Source organism: Ambystoma mexicanum, chromosome 8 (assembly GCF_040938575.1).
Source record: "Ambystoma mexicanum isolate Mex_15411 chromosome 8, UKY_AmexF1_1, whole genome shotgun sequence".
Classification (NCBI taxonomy): Eukaryota; Metazoa; Chordata; class Amphibia; order Caudata; family Ambystomatidae; genus Ambystoma; species Ambystoma mexicanum.
The window spans coordinates 1,349,068,972-1,349,087,135 of record NC_090929.1 but is presented as its reverse complement, the minus strand read 5'-3'; positions in this window follow the sequence as shown (position 1 = coordinate 1,349,087,135).

Genomic DNA, 18,164 nt, shown 5'->3' with positions numbered 1-18,164 from the left:
CTTCCTCTTGTCATGGGTCATTTTCCGTTTGGCCAATGTGTCATGTGTGATTTTATAAAAGCCACCAAGTCTATACAGATCAGTCCAGATGTATTATGGAATATGAGCAGTCTTACCAATTGTAATAAACAGAATGTGGTCTATATGATCACATGTCCTTGTGGACTCCGCTACATTGGGAAAACTAATAGGAAATGTTGCATTCGACTTATTGAACATCGCAGCTGCATCAAAACAAGGTGTTAGCAGCTCCTATGGTGAAACATTTTGTAGATATGAAACATGATCATACTAATTTAGAATGGGTGATTCTAAAGAAAGTTGAAGGCAACAACAAAGATGAAATAGATCAGAAGTTGCTTAATTGTGAACAAACACTGATCTTCAAACTCCAAAGCCATATTGTAGGGCTTAATGAGAATGTTGACTGGCACCAAGTTCACCTGTGAGACATTGTCTACTTAGTCTGTTGTTCATTTCATGGGTTGATAATGTCATTCATCGGTACATTTAGGCATAGTGTTGTGGTTTAATGCCTACGCAGAGCTTCATATACATGATCGATGTAAGATTATGAAAATATGCACTGTGGTGGAATATTCCAAATGTAACCCTTTGTAAGTTGTTTCTTACAATATAAACTGTTTAAATTAATCAACATGCGTGTCCTGCTGTTTTACAAATTGTATAAATATTTGGGCATTTAGTTGTACAATGGTTATTCTCCAACAGTACCCGTAAATGTATTTTCTGACTTATACCTTCTTACTAATGCACCAAATATGCACATGTATATGTATGTAAACAAACAGACATTTTCAATACACATGATACATGCTGGGATTCCTTTGTCGCTCATATACATTATGAACTATGGTAAAATCAGACACACGTCTGTTTTGTAATTGCTGGGCCACATGCTGATGCCTTGCTTACAATATTGTGCATCATAGGGAGTTATAGCAGCTTCATTAGTGAGCGTGCCGTTCTGCTGCCATTTTTACTTCTAATAGGGCGCAAGGTATACATTTAATCCCGGGCAGAGCTTCAGTCCTCTTTCACCTTCTTTGATTTTCCGACGATGCGGAAGTAGTAGGATCGAGCCGTGCCGGTCCGTCAGACGAGAGTGTTCTGCTTCGTTACTCGTGTTTCCATTTCAGAAGGAAGTGTGAATCTTGGGCTGTGTTTGTTACGCTGAGGTACTTTGTATGAGGTATGTAGCTTTTTGAATATCGGCTGCATCTCTGTGTAGTATTTGCATGTACTGGGTCATATTCAATAAGCCTGCATGTTTCTACACGAGACGGGGTCTTTTCTTTCATGTTGTCACTTCTCATGCCGCTGTTCGTATATGGTGTTTTTCATAGATGTGTTGACATGCCTCGTGTATGGCGTCATAGTAGACATGATGTTCAATGAGGTTTATCATCATTATTCCATTGAATGATGTCTGCTTTAAACATGAGGTCCCTCCAGTGGATTTAGGAAACCGAGAGTACTTAGTTAAGTGTGTGCTCACTCTCAGACTATAAGATTTGTTCTGAATGCATTCGGTTGGTTTTGAACTAATGCGGGCCACTTTTGCTTGTTTTTAGTTTGACCTGCTCCAGCCTTCCTGATATTTAGCAGGCGCCTCCTGCTTATACTGGACCATTGATAGTCAGCATTGCGACATCTAAGGCGATACTGATGACATTCACTGCAGAGAACTGAGTAGCCTGGGATATTGTCCAGGTATATTTGAGTTCCATGTAACTTGCTCCATTGGCTTCTGGTGACGGTTCTTTTCTCTACTTACCCTAAGTGACTAGTCCACCTTACTTATGGAATTGACCTTAATCATAATGGTCAGGTGCACATACTAAATGATATATCGCCATTTAAGAAGTGATTATTTATGACTCTTCTGTAGCTTTGTAATTTCTTTTCACATCTAGGGTCACCTACTGGTCTCTTGATGATCTGTCATGGTGATGGGTGCTCACTTTTTCCCCCCCTTGGTTGAGGCTTAGGGCCGACCCACTGTTGTGGTGCAGGTGGAGAGTGATATTTTGTATGTGACTGCTGGGTACTCGGGGTTGCTTTTTGCCTTTTTTATATCTTTCAGCTCATTTGATGACATCCGTTGGTGGATGTTTCTATGACCCCGACTGCACAATATTGCAAGAATTTTAAATGAAAAAAGAAGTTTGTTTCCACTGAAGAAAGTTCAGCCACATTAAGGAATTAAAAACTGAAACATGCTGCCTTTCGGGAATATATGTTTTGTTCGTGACACATTTGTTTTATGATGTTGTGATATGCTGTATGCTGCTATTTTTGTGTCTATGTATTTGTTCAAATTGATTTTTTATGAAAATGTAGCTACATCTTTGTATTTTACATAATTATTTGTTGTGCAAATTCAGGGTCTTTTCTTTTTCTAATTTTTTTGGTCATAATAAATTATAAATGTGAATCTGTTTTGAATGTACACTATCTATTTTTTCAAGATATGAGTACGGGTTGACCAGGTGGAGAGGCGGTTTTGTTCCCAGTATTACACTTTTAGTGAGTTTATGTTGTTGTCCTATCTCTTTGTTTATGAAAATATATCAATGTATATCAATGTGATCCAGCGCTTGAGCCTGTGGATGTCTTCGATGGAGAATATCTTGAGGTAGATCTGTGTGTGATCTGCGTATTGGTGGATGTGGGTGTTGTGTGGACTGAGGACGGTTCAGAGAGGTTCCATGTAAATAATGAAGATCATAGGGGACAGGCCGAATCCTTGTGTAACTCCACAGATGATGGGTATATTTCGTGATTTGGAAGAGTACATTTGTATGAACTGTTGGTGCTTAGCAAGGTAGGATGGGTAGGATGCCCATCATCAAGGATTTTAAGGGCATAGTCGAGCACCGTGAAAGTAGCCATTTCTATGCTGCATCTGGGTTTGAAGCCAGATTGGTAGGACTGGAGGATGCTATTGTCTTCAATGTGTTGGAGGAGTTGATTGATTTAAATAGTATCTCATGCAAGGTAAGACCACAGAAAAACAAATGTGTAGTCCACTATATACAACTCACACTACAACAGCCTCCTCCAGCTGTGTGCCTACATGCACACTGGCAATAGCACAGGTAACACATTCCTTTAACCTCTTAAAGGTTGATAGAATGTACCACTGAAGACATGGTGCATGATGGCATCCAACAATCACACAACATAGATGAGATGTACAATAGCACCAATGCCCACACCAAGAGATAATTGCATTCACAAGCAACTCTTCATGTGACTGAACCAAGGCATGTGCAAAGTATTTACGTCAAAGACTGTGGACTCAACTCAAGTTTGCCTCAAGTCCCACATCATGGTTACATATACCTATCTACTCATACTGGACCAGCACAGACCGACATAGCCTAGAGCATGAGATGAGAGCATAGGTTGTTCAGCCAATGCACACTGCACTTCAGTCACTTACCTGCAGTTGTTTCATTTGCCATTAGCACAGAGAAAATTGGGAGCCCTTTCGCATCCCCTGGCCACTATGCTAGCTAACCCTGTTAGAGGCTCCTCTACACATTTGCATATCACCAAAACTACTGTTTGTGCAGACAACACATGATAAAGAACAATGAATGTCCTTACAACACTAACTCGTAACAGCAAGTTGGTCTGGCTAGGATTTGGTTGGGTGCAATGCAGCGCTGGATTGGGAACCAAAAGAGGCACATGAAATAATTTTCAAAGTTGCCCCATACTACACATTTTCAGCAAGCCCAACCCTTTCTTTATGACAACATTTTGAAATAACATTGATTATCTCACATTGATAATCACACAAAAGAGGACCAGAGGCCTACTGGAAATCTCCATAGTTCTCTATATGCCAGTCCACCTCTGGTCCAATGGGCTAACATGCTTGTGGCCACTGCTGCTTGCTAATTTGGAACAGTACTGTGAGAAGAACATGGATCATCAAGTCCTCTGACCAATGAAATAGATGTGCACTGAATGGTAGATATTGCTATTTTGAGTGGAGAACTGTGGCATTAGACAATTGGTCCCAAGGACACTTTGAGTGACCTCTACAATGGCTTGAGAGTTGGTCTCCTCTGCTACAGATTTTGGTCACTCCTACTCACTACTCAGGGGACAGGAATAGTGCCTAGCCCCACATCCACTTTTCCCCCGTGAACACAAGCACCAGCTAGTGTTAGTTCTGTGCAGAATATGTTCTTCCCTTTTGCACTATAGATAGAATGTGCCTCTCTATAGATGAGTAACAGGACATGACTGGTGTATAGGTAGCTGTGATATTCATTGCCTATGCCAGTGCTACACTCATTTCTTGAAGTTATTCTCTGAGTTACCCTGTCCCGCTCTACCTCCTCCACAGCCACTGTTGATATTTCTTGACCTCACATTGCTTCCCACACAATGTGCTCACCAGGCTCTCTACCTACATCATGACTGGAGTCTCGGATTCTTCCCTGAAAGTATGAGGGCAGTCCATGTGATGCAGTTACAGGGAGATGATTTACAGCTTAGAAAATATGCTTTGGGTTTTTTGAGATATTGTTCAATGCACAATGTCATAATTTGGCTGGTGGAAGTCGCCATGTCGAAGCACATGCGTCACTCTATGGCATTTGAATAAAATGACACTTAGACTCCTGATATTTTTGAGGAGGCATGCTGGTAGGTGTGCCAGAAGTGCACAATTGCTGTTCCTTGGTGATAAGTCTTAACTTCTCCTGGAGTATGCATTATGCGCTCTGTGGGCTTTTGTATTGAAAGGGTGGCATGTTTTTCAGAGTGTGAGGAAAATGTCATGTATTTCAGAGAGTGTAAGGACAGATTTCTGGGTTTTCATAGTCCCACTCCACTCTAAATCAGCTTTGTCTCTTACTCTTCTTATCACTGTTTTACAGGGTTAAGACAAATGGTTCTGACATATTCCGTAGAAAGAGAACACTTTATTACAGATTTCAATCACACAATATTACAGAAAATCGGGCATTCATAGGGCAACATTTTGCACTGACATGTTCAGTGGGTCAACACAATGGCCCTCATTACGACCCTGGCGGAAAGGGGTTTACGCCGGCGTAAAGCATGGCGTACCTTTCCGCCTGACTACGAGTTCCCGTAGCGCCATGGTGCTTTTTTCGCCAGCTTTTTCCAGGCGGAAAAATCCATGGCGCTACGGGACTTGTTGTTAATTACGCCACCGTAATTTACGGTGGCGTAATTAACGCCTTCCCCACTCCCATTATACCCTATGGGGCAAAAATGGGAATGGGGAAGGGTAAATGGGGATTGGGGACTTACCGCCCCGCCAAGGTCGGAATGGGGCGGTAAGTCCGCCAACCACCATGGCGGAGTTGGCAGCTTAGCGCCATGGACCATGGTGCAAATTGCACCATGGTTCTCCGCCAGGGTCGTAATGAGGGCCAATATCCGCTATTAAAACATGTATTGATTCACTGCTTCTTTAACCAATGGCAATTATCGTGCTATTGCAAAGTTTCTCTAAAAAGGATAATTTTTGTTCAAGTTAGTTATCTGGATTATGTGTTCGTGCTATTGTTGAGGAGTCTGTTGTGCACTACCCCGAATCCCATTCTGTAACATGAATTTTACAGAAAAGGCTTGTCTAGTAATCACATGAGCAATTATTTTCGGAATGGGAGCTGCCAAGAAATAAGTGCCTCTTATCAGCTCCTTTGAGTGTACTCTTCACACTGGGTCTATCACAGGCCGGTGACACCGTTTTCACCCAAGATGTACGAATCATCTCAGTAGCGCCAGAGACAACGAAACGTGGAACCTGTGAATATCTATGAAGAAGCCGGCTTGCCATTCAGCTGAAAAGTTTGCAATATAACATTGCACTAAATTGTTACTTTGTCAAAAATAAAATGCAGCTTAAATAATGCTGAATTACAATAGCGCTTCCACAGCTGAACGCGGGACAGCCACATGAATACCAAGCGAATTCATTATCATTACCGCTATTTCCATGAATATCAAATGAACTCGTAACGATTGGTCTCTTGAAATGTTACCTTTTTACAATAATGTTGAAAATAATGAGAAAATATTAGCCCATTACATTTGAAAGAAACTGTATTTAGACAAACTATAATATCCTTCAACCATTTCTTAATATGGATTGCTACAGCTGTGAGCATTTATTTGAAATGATACTATGTCCTAAAGTACCATATGCATTATTTGAAAATGGTACATTTAATTCTCCACTATATGCGTACTCGACTGGCATCGTCGGACTTAACGGCAAACGATATGAAAAGAATAACGTGGGATGTTTCAAATTATAAAAGACTTTTGACAACCGAGAACACATACATTGGACTACATTTAAGGTGCATAGAGTAAACACACATGCTACTGTTCAATGTGGACACTCCTTTCATGCCAGCATTGTCCAGACGTGTTTTTCAATCGCATCAATGGGCATGTTGTTTCTTTTACGCGTACGTTTCAGCTAATAATGCCAACGCTACATCACAAGTATGCCCCTCACAATTACAATAGATGCAGACTCCCATACATTGAAGACATATTAGTGGCATCCGTTCAGACACATGCATACTTTTACAGCTACAAAATGGTGGGTTCAATTTAGTTTTTTCTGCCGTGATTCAGTACAATTACTTCCGTTCGTCTTATTCTTTTTTTCTCTACTGAACTTTACAGTTTATACGGCATTCATATTATTGTTTTCATATAGCAAGAACTCATTTAGAAATGTGTCAAATATAGACACATAATTCTTACGTATTGCCGTGCCCTTTTACCGTCTTTACCATGCTACCTTTAGCAGAGTGGGTGTTCTCCTTGCTGTCTTGACGTGAGGTTATGCTCCCCTCCACTAGTGGCAGTGCAGGCTCAATGGTGAGTCTGGGGCAAAGCGGGGGCGTGGCGGGTAAGGGCAGGGACAAGGCAGGGAGTAGGTGGGGGAGGCATAGTAACAGCTGAGTAGACAGGGAAGAAGGACTACGCCCTTGAGGAAGGAAGGTATGTTGGGAGGGGGCATTTGCAGCTATCATGTTAAATGGTGAGGAATCATGGGAGTGATAAGTCAAAACATCCGGAGAGGCAGAGTCTGTAGACACCTGCAGGCAGGAGTTTCTGCTCCATAGCACTTATCCTCATCTAGGGAACTACAACATCCTATCTGAGTCATTGATTCACCATTCATATGATACTTGCACTCACTGACCACTGGGGTGAAGAAAGTTGCTGGATTCTTTCCATATATTCTTGCTCTCAACCTCTCAAAATATGATCACATCACTGCCCACGGGAAAAACATTCACTGCCAATTCGAGAACATATGCCTCTCCAACGCTGCACCTTCCTACCTCTCACAAAGACTGGCCCGACTAAACATATCAGGCCCATACATTCCTGCAACAATCACAAGCTGGACGTCCCCAGATTCAAAACAGCAAGAGCTGGCGGATCAAGCTTCTCTGTCACTGCCCCCTTCCTCTGGAACTCCCTACCACATGCTCTCAGAACAGAACCTTCTTACAAATCCTTCAGGACACAACTTAAGATGTGGCTTTTCAACTGACATTTTCTCCACATGACACAACTCTTTGCTGACTTTTTTCCTTCACAACGCCCTGACATTGCAACTTGAGATTTCATTCATACTTGCTACCCTCATGTTTATCAACTGTACCTTTTGTAACCAGCGCCCAGTTGCATGCGGGCTCGTGCACACTTTACAAATGCAAACATAAATGCCAACGTTCATTTTCATCTTTTTATCTTACATGGACTAACATTTGATTAATTAAAATATACTTGGGGCCCCTTTTTTTTTAAAACTTTAGTTTTTATTAGCATTTTTAAAGTCACAGTACCCCCAATCCCTCCCCCCTCTCAGCCTCCCCTGTCCAAACCAACCAAAACAACAGAAATAACAGAAAAGAGACCAAACTTTCTCATCTTTTTCTAGTTCATTAGAGCGCTGCGACGTGTGACCAACTTTGTCGCTGGCTTAAGGCCGACGCCGTCCCGGGCCGCGGGGACCCCCCGTTGGGAGCAGTCTTTCTCGGTGGTGACCCCGCCCCGACTGACCGGGGGTACGATCTCAGGACTAATGTACATCCCATCCCCATGTCTGCTGGACCCCATACCATTCAGCGAGGAATGAGGATGAGTCCTTGTTTACCAGGGCGGTCAATTTGTCCATCAAAAACATATTCTTAAGTTTTTTTGTCCAATCTTCTTTGGAAGGGGTTTCCGGGCTCTTCCACCTCTGGGCCAGGGCCACTCTGCCCGCTCTCAACATAGTTTCCCACATCCTTGGGTACCAGTGTATTTCCTCATCCTCCGGGGGGAGGCCCAGCAGCATGGTCAACGGGCTGAGGGGCATAAGGACCTCCGTTACTTCCGCTATCCAGTCTCTCACTGATTCCAAGTAGGTCTGCGCCTTCGGACATAGCCACCACATGTGACCTCTGGACCCTATCTGGCCACAACCCCTCGGGCATTCTGGTGATACCCCAGCAAACATTTTCGAAGGTTTTTCCGGGTCCCTATGCCACCCCTGCAGGATCTTAAAGTTATGTTCCATAGCCACAGTAAAAAGGTTGCCATGAAACGATATCTTAAAAATATGAGCCCAGGCATCCTCTGATATCTCCTCCCCCGCCAGATCATTCCAAAACCCCCGGAAGCCCCTCCTAGCCTGAAGGTCGTGGGTATTTAGGATTGTGTATATACTGGAGACCGCTCCCTTTCTGGAGGTTGCTAAATCAAGGAGTTTCTCGAAGGGAGTTAGTTGTCTCTGCAGATTTGTACCCCATGCAGGATCGTTGAGGATACCCTTGGAACGGAGGTATTCAAAAATGGAGAGGGTCCCACCTCCCAGTCCCTCCCGGAGGTCCTCGTAGCTCAAGAATTCACCCTTCCTGAACAGCTGGCCCGCCCATTCCAGTCCCGCATCGGACCAACACTGGGATTGTCCGAACCCTCTACGGGCCAGTTTCAGGGGGGGCCCCCACAGGGAGGTCATGGGGGACCGCCAGGTGGAAAGATGGGCTGTTCGGGGGCACTCTCTCCAGACGTCCCAGAGAACGCCCAGGGTCGGTTGAGATAGTACTTGTTTCGGTATGGATTTGTGAGGGGCCCACAGGAGGTCGCGGACTTTAAGGGGGTGGACATCCATGTCCTCCAGATATGACCAATATGTTCGCAAGCCTTCCTTCATATGTTCTAGGAGGACCCGCAGTTGTGCTGCGTGATAGTACAGTTGAAAGTCTGGGAATCCAAATCCCCCCTCCTCTCTTGGAAGTGTTAGGGTGGCCCTACCAATCCGTGGAGTTTTCCCCTGCCAAATGAAATCTCAGACCCCCTTGTGCAGGTCTATGAAGGTTTGAGCGGGTACCCGGGTAGGGAGGGCTGTAAAGAGGTACAAGAGCCTGGGCAGAATGTTCATTTTAACTGCCGTCATCCGGCCGTACCATGAGAGGATCATTCCACCCCATCTCTTCAAGTCAGAGGCTATCTCGGACAGCATGGGTTTGTAGTTGGAAGCCCCCAGTCTTGATAGGTCCCTAGTGAGGAGGACACCCAGGTATTTTATGGTGTTCTTGTCCACGGCTATCCCATGAAACCTGGTCAGGGGGTCTAGTACTGGGTCCACAAGGCGCATCGGGAGGAGGACAGACTTAGCGGTGTTGATTTTCAGGCCTGAGAAACGCCCGAATGAGCTGACCAGGGACAGGAGGGGGGGGAGGAAGCCAGAATGTCGTCGGCAAACAGGGAGAGTTTGAATTCCACTTCTCCCCTTCTTATGCCCCTGATGTCTGGGTGGGACCTGACCGCTATGGCCAAGGCCTCCATTGTGAGGACATATATTAGCAGGGATAGGGGGCAGCCCTGTCTAGTCCCTCGGGTGAGGGGGAAAGATTCTGACAGCACTCCATTCACCTGGACTTTTGCGGTGGGGGCTCTGTAGAGGGCAGCAACCCAGCTCAGGATGTGTGTCCCAAAGCCCATTCGTTGGAGGAGGAGGATCATGTATCGCCACTCTACTCTATCGAAAGCTTTCTATGAGTCCAGGGATAGTATGCATGCTTCGAGATTTGAGTTTTGGGCGAAATGTACTAGGTCTATCGTTTTGCGGATATTGTCCGATCCCTGTCTGCCCCTAATGAACCCCACCTGGTCCCCATGAACTAACTTCTGCATTACCCCCTCCATTCGTCTGCCCACCACCTTAGCCAAGATTTTAACATCGATGTTGAGCAATGATATGGGTCGGTAGGAGGAGCATCCCCTCAGGTCTTTACCTTCCTTGGGGAGGACCACTATAATGGCACCCATCATGGAATCAGGGAGGGTGCCCCCTTCCAAGACCTCGTTGAAGACCCTCGCCAGATAGGGAAACAGGGAGGACCGGAACCTCTTATAAATATAGACCGAGAAGCCATCTTCCCCCGGGGAGGTCCCCACCTTCATCCCGCTGATCGCCTTTTCCACCTCCTCCTCGGTCACCCGAACCTTCAGGCCCTCCGCCAGTTCCAGCGAAAGGGACGGTATCTGTATGGAGCCGAGAAATTCCTCAATTTGGGCATCAGCGCCGCCATATTCGGAGGCGTATAGTGATTCATAGTATTGGCGGAAGGCTTCACTTATATGGGGGGTGTCGCAGCCCAGTGTTCCCTTGCTATCCCTCACCTCCTTCACCATCCTGCTTCTCTGGACCTCCCTCAATTTCCAGGCCAGGATCCTGTCCGCTCTGCCCCCTTCTCGTAATATTTCTGTTTAATCATTTGGAGGCTCCTCTCCGTTTTGTGGAGGAGAAGATCTTTCAATTGGAGCCTATAGTCCTCCAGGGCGGCCACGCGGTCTCGCTCCAGGGTCTGTGCCGGGGAACCCCCCAGTTGGAGATGAGCTATTTTTTACCTCAAAATCCTCGCTTGGGCTTCCCTTTCCCTCTTCTGTCGGGAACCTATTTTTATGAGCACTCCTCTTAGGGTCGCCTTAAAGGCGTCCCAGAGGATGTGCGTCCCCACATCCCCGTTGTCATTGAGCTCAAAGAACTCTGTAACAGCATTCAGGACAGTCTGGGCATGTACCTCATCCCTCAGGATGGCGTCATTGCATCTCCAGCGTCCCCTCCGTTCTCCACACCAGTCCCCTGCCAGGGTGACCCTAACCAAGTCGTGGTCCGACCAGGAGACGGGGTCTATCCTGTAACCCACTATGTGAGGTCGGAGTACCACATCCACGAGGATATAGTCTATCCTCGAGAAGGCCTTGTGGGCGAAGGAATAGAACGAGAAAGAGGGAGTCCCTGCCCGGGGGGTAGGTAGTGGTCCGCCAGGTTCAGGTCTTCATTTACCCTCTGAAAGCAACGTGCCAAGGCATCTCCAACGGGTCTGGGGTTGGGTGGACCCACCCGTTGTCTATCTCTAGATGGGTCTAGGACCATATTGAAGTTGCCTCCCACCACCAATGGGCCCTGGACAAAGGTTTTCAGCCTTTCCCCCACTCCCTCCCAGAATTGGGCCTGGCTCTCGTTTGGGGCATATACTACCGCCAGTGTTATGGGCGATCCCTGTAGGAAGCCTCATACGAAGAGGAAGCGGCCCTCTGGGTCCCTCAGGACGGAGTCTTTTTCGAAACCCAACCCCCTGGCAATCAGAATTGCAACCCCTCTTTTCTTTCCTTTGTGAGATGCATGGAAAACGTCCTCAATTCCGCCTCCCCGCAACCTGGGCTCCCTCCCCCTCGCCCAGTGTGTTTCCTGCACGAAAAGTAGATCTAGCTTCGCCCCCCTATTTAGGGATGTCTTCGTGGGAGTGTTCAAGCCCGTACATTTAGGGTCCCCACCCCCAGGGCCGGCCAGCTATCAGCCATAATCACTGTCTCCTTTCCCCTTGGTCACCGGTGTCGCATGGTCGCTCTCACCCTGAATACTGTGTTTATTCGTCTTGGCCTCTTCGAAATGTTTTCCCAACTTACCCCTCAACACTTTTCCCGCCCTAAAACCCCCAACTTGTGAACAGACCCCCACCCCCCTCCCCGGCGTCCAGCCATGTAGTTCTTCCATTCCTGTATTAGTGGCTGGACCACCAGCCGGATCCCCCCGGCCAGGCTTCACTTACAAATCTCGTTAACGTGAGCCCCTCCCCCCCATCTCGACTCTCCCCCGAACTGCTGCATTTGGGCACTCTCCCGGATACTACCCTTGGTTCCCACAGTTGTGTGCCCCCCCTAAAGCCCCATATACTTGCAGTTTGAGGGGGTGCAGCAAACAGAACGACCCCAGGGTCCTCCTGTTTTTCGATCTCGGTGGTCTGTATGGGGTCGCAGGTGTCACCCCTCTGAGTCGGCACGGTCGTCCTCCATCGGTGTTGGTGGTGTGTTCAGTTTCTTGAACTTCCTAGCGCCAGTTTTTCTCCTTCTGGAGTTGGGCTGCCCGGGGGTGCCCCTGCTGAGCGCTTCCGGACCCACTGGTCCCCTCCGGGGGGTGGGTGCTTCCACATAGTCTTGAATAGCACCCTTGATGTCTTCTTCCGTTACCAGCGTTGTGCGTTGGCCTAGGTATTCGAAGGACAGGGAGAAGGGGTATCCCCATCTGTATCGGATGTCCTTCTCTTTCAGTTGTTGTGTCAAGGGGCGGCACATCCTTCGTTTAGCTAGTATAAGCTGAGAGGTCTTGAAAAATGGCGATTTGTGCACCGTTATAAGTTATCGCCCCCGCCTTCCTTGCCGCCTCTTGGACTTTGGCTTTCTCCGTGTAGTAGCGGAAGCGAGCTAGAACCGATCTGGGGCTCCCCGATCTTCCCCCAGCCCTGTGCACCCTGTAGAACATGAGTTCCGTCGTCATTTCCTCGGCAAACAGGAGGGTGATGATGTCTCTCACCACTCGGGTGAGCTCTCTCTCCATTTCGCCCTCCGTCTCCGGGATCCCAAAGAACCTTAGATTGTTCCGCCTTTCCCTATTTTCATAGTCTTCCATAATCCTGGTTCTCTCTTCGTTCCTCTTTTCCAGAGCCACAAGTCGTGTATCGAATTGGATTTCCTGGGATGAAGAGGACGATTGGTAATTTTCCATTTGCAGGACTCTGTCCTCGATTTTGTCTACCCTTTGGTCCAGTTTCTCGAACTTCTGGGCAATGTCGGATCTCATTTCCCTAATCTCCTGGAGGATGGAGGCGAAACCCCTCTCCATCGCCGCTGCGGACTGCTCCTTGGATTCAGCGTGGGCCATGGTTCCGGAGGTATTGGGGACCTCGGTGGAGTTCTCTGTTTCTTGGAATCGAAACGTTTGTAGGGCCTTCTTCCAGCTCATGGGGTGTTGCTGATCCCCTGCCATGGGGTCCGCTGCGGACCGAGGGGCCTTTGGGGAGAGCACCGTGCCGTTCCGGGGCCAGTCCGTGTTGCGTCGCTCCTATGGGGATTGCAGACAATGGGTTGTCACCTGCGGGTTGTGGGGTAGTCCTTCAGGCGGGCACTCGCCCCGCCAGTTGAGGACGGGGGCCTCTCACCTGGTTCGCGGGCCACTTGCGTGATCAGGGTGGGCCTGGGGCCAGTGATGTGCGGGGCGCCAAAGGTGTGTTCGAATGCCCTTGAGCAGCGTGGTCGTGGGGTCTCCCTTCAGGTCTTAAATGTTCAGCGCCTCCCAGTTGCGTGGTGCGTCGTGGCCCTGTGGGCCCCTGGAGTTGTACTGCGCCGACCTGGGCCTGCGGTGTTGTGAAGATCTCTGGGGTGTGGGCTTTAGTGATGAGTCAGCCCCGCAGGCGGGCACTCGCCCCGCTATACCCGGAGCGGGGGCCTCTCACCTGGATTGCATGGCCTCTGTTTCCCCCCTGGGGCAGTGTCCCCGGGTACCTCTTTAAGACAGCGGGTTCTCGCTTTGGGGCGCGGCCCTGGGGGTCTACCCCTGCGATGCCCTCGGTCTTGGGAGGCCGTGCCGCCTGCTCTCTGGCTGGGGGCCACTATTGTGACCCAGGGTGGGGAGATCCGGCTGGCGTTGATAGTGTATGTCTCGGTTCTCGTGGGGGGAATGGCTCCGCCCCCCACCCGAGTTGAAGCGTCGCTGGAGAGCGTCCTCACCTGGGCCTCCTCTGGCGGAGCCTGGCCTCCCGCGCCGACCCCACAGGCCCCCACCACCACACCGCGGCGTCCGGAGCGGTGCCGGGAAAGAATCTGTCTCCTCCCCCCGAGGACGGGGAGGTAGCCGCTGGGCCCCCCACGGGGAGCGCTGTTCCCCCGACACTAGCCTTTCACCTCCTGGGCCCAGGGGGAGGGCGCGGCTCTTCTCCCCGACTCCCGAGCCGCGGAAGGATCCGTCGTATCCTGAGCCGAAGGACGCAACGTCGTCCCGGTCGCGCACCGGCACTCGCGGTTCTCCGGTTCCACTTGGCGCTGGAGGGCCGGCTCTTCGAGCGGGGGCGTCACAGGGGGGTCACCTGCTACCGCCGCTCGTTGCACTTGCTGGGGGGTGGTTTCGGGGGGGCTCAATCCCCTGGATGGGCCCAGCTTCGCGGGAGCTCCGCAATCAGGCTGCCATTGCCTGTGCGCCCCCTGGTGGCCTCTCCCTTGGGGCCCTTTTTTAAGCATATTCCTACATTGTGTGCCTTGAACCTCTTTTTGATTTATCACAGTTACAAACAGTGGTCCAGACGAGATTTTGATGTGGGAGTGTTTTGCTCCCTATTTTTTTAAGTTAGGAGTAAAATGATTTTTCAGGGTATAAAAACTTATGTCGACTTCCCAATGGGAGGATTTTATAAGCAAATAAAAAAAAATGTTTAACTGGAAAACGGAATGTTTTGTAGTAATAATTATTTAGTTGTACAAAGTTATTCATGCACATTTAAAGATGCATGCTTACCTCTGTGTGTCAGGCAGTAATAATAGTAGTTTATTTCTGGGGAATGTTCAGTACTGGTCCAAACATATCAATGGAGCTGTGTGAATAAAATCAGGTGCACAAAGTCCAATGTGGCTTTTACTCAGTTTTTGTTGGGAGTGCCCAATACACCCCTTATCATTAGGACTGGTTACAAATGTCTTTGTGCAACTACTCTACTTGGGACCTCGTTAATGTGTTTCTTGGCTGTTTTACAATATTGTGTTGTGTTCGAACACCCCCGATTGAGTCTAGTCTTGAGTGTGGCTTCCTCTGCATGTATATTCCCCAATGTTTTAGTTATCTCACTATGCAGGCTTCTGAATACATTCTAAGACCAGTTTAATTATATAAACAAACCAACCACAGCCCTAGAATATGTAGGGAAAGTGCCGAATCCTGGGAGAAAAAAAACACTTTTCTCATGGCAGATGTTAAGTAGGTCTCATGTTTTCACATCTTACACTGAAACACATTATTGTTGAAGCTCAGTTAAAGAATGATTATCAGCTACCTACTACTTCAAGTTCATTTTTATAAATATGGGGCTAGTGGAGACAGATTTTCACAGTCACAGACAACTTTTCATAACTTATTAATTGCATCCTTGCACGCCATAGGTCTGGGGAAATACTGGGCCCTCCTAGTTTGGAATGGCCTGGTACCTGGAACCCGAACCCGGACCCGAGTTTGGGGGTAGCCATGCCCTTATTAAGAGCATGGCTGCCTCCAAACTTGTAATGAGGCCCTATGTTTTGTTGCCAAACTTCGTTCAGAAAGGACTCGTGGAATAAGACAGTCTTTAGTTCATTTGGTTTTTCATGGCTTCAGTTTTCCCAGGCGATCGACACAATGGTGATTTTTGCAGGTCCAGTAACTTGCTTGCCCAATAAGCTGTTCAGGTCACACCACTTTAAATGTAGCCAATGGTATCCATCAAAAGGACTGTAGGTGCAGTTTAATTTCACATTGCAAGTTCTTGTCAGACCAATTGTGATTCTGGCTTTTTTGTCAATAATCTGATGCACACACTGTGGACATAACTGCACAATGGGCCTCATTAGGAGTGTGGCGGCCACGGAATGACGGTGCCGGTAAGGGACTGGCACAGTTTATTCCGGGCCACCACATTACGAGGTCTGCAGCGGGTCCCGCCCTGGACGCCTGGCCAGACCAGACTTGCAGAGCGGCACCCACTAGCAGTCCAGGATCCTAACAACGGGCCCGTCATTAACGGGCCCGTTGTTAGCATCCTCTCAATTCCTATTGAGCCCTATGGGGGCTCAAATGGGGATGTACCGGGTCCAGGTCCCGAGAATGGGAATTACTGGGCCTGCTAAAGTCGGCATGGCCCGGTAATTCCCTATTTTTGGGACCCGGACCCGGTACCCGGTTTGGAGGTAGCCATGACGCTAAAAACAGCATGGCTACCTCCAAACTCCTAATGAGGCCCAATGACTTTGATGCCTGGACCATATACTATTTATGGCCAAAGTGGAGCATGAGCCACATTTCAATGATGCATATGTGAAACAGTTTGTCACTTTGTGTCACTGTTTTCATTTCTGAAATGAACAAGAATAATATACAGAACAATCCTACCAAAATATTGCCTTTGCATGTTAGATTGTTGGGGTTATGGAGTGTTCCTATGCATGTCTAATCCAAAAAATCCAAAAGGCATTTCAGTATGCCAGAGTTTGGCCAGTTGACATTTTCTGCAGCGGGTGATTTCCTGCATACATTTGAAAGGGAATCATTTCAATACTAAGCATGGAGGCCAAAAGGACCAGATTTGTATCTAATAACCGGGTATGAGTGTGAAATTCTATTACACTGTAACCTGACAATATGTATATTTTGATATTTCATAAATGAAATACAGACCGCACTTGCCTGCTTTAAAGTTGATATTTATTAGTCAAGTATTGAGGAAATAATGTATACATTATCCAGTAGTTTGTGCGATATATGCTCTCTTCAGTCGTAGGTTTTACAATTAAAAATCTTGGGTTTGATACTTGTTTTATTTTATATTGTGTTTAGTATTTCATAAAAGGTGAAACCTTATTGTTGAGATAACCATTTGTTCAGTGCAGTAGACAAGTTATATGTTCCCTGGAATGTAAGTGGGACAACAGGAAATGGGTTTCACACTCTATAAGAGTACCTACATTCTTTTCTTGGAACAGGATTGGGCCTGAAGGAATTTGTACACCTTTTCATACATTTGTGATGGCAGTGCCTCCACCGGGAGTGATGATGAGGGGGATATGCCCAGATTCCATAACTGATAATGAAGGATTAAGCAACCCTCCAAATACCGGACCCAAAATATATAACTGAGTCAAGAGAAGTCAAGAGAAATAAAAGAATAGCTGCACACAAAAGGAAATCCCTCTCATAGACTAATTAAATATATAGATTCATCACTGTGATTTAACACCTATTTAATACATAGAAACCTTGTTTTAAATAGGGTACTGTTCATAAATACAACCTAGTAATAAATAGCAATAAGTACTTTGATGTAATTTGTTGGGGATTCAATTGAAACATAGAGTTTGACAATCCTTCTCAACGTTGCCTAGGTAAAGGTAAAAGTAAAGTGGGTGAAGTACAATGTGCACAACATATTATAATTTCTGAATCCAGTCTCCAAATATTGTCCACTTTATGCCAAGTTCTTTTTCTCAGCTTTGATATGATATATGATATCATAAGATAAGTCACTTATAAAGTGCTTGTGCACAAGTGTTTCTAGGCCTGACAAGACAAGGAAGGGGAAGACAAAGAGGGACAAAACAAACAATCTTTGTAGGCCTTGTGTCATTCAGATCATGCAAGTGCAAGGGGTTGGGAGGAGAAGTGTGCAGGGAGAGGGAAGGACAGAGTGCAATTAGCAAGCTCAAGTAGGTGCTGCTGGGGAGGCCGGCTCTAGTAAGTGCAAGAAGGCAGGGGACTGTGGGGTTGCAAATACAGTCCCTAGTGCGGGGGAGGCATGGAGGCAGTGCATGCGGCTACTGGTCCTGAAGGAGCCTGATCCCCATAAGGATCAGAGGGTGGCCAGGTAACCAGTTAGCACAGCAGAACTAGGACATCAGCACGGGAGCGAAAGAGAGAAAACAGAAGCGAAAAGGAAGGTCTTGAATTGCTTTTGGAACCTGAGGTGGTCCTGCTCAAGTTTGAGTGAGGCACGGAGGCTGTTTCAGAAGGAGGCACAAGCCGAGGAGAGAGATCTACCCCACACTCTCTGCGTGGA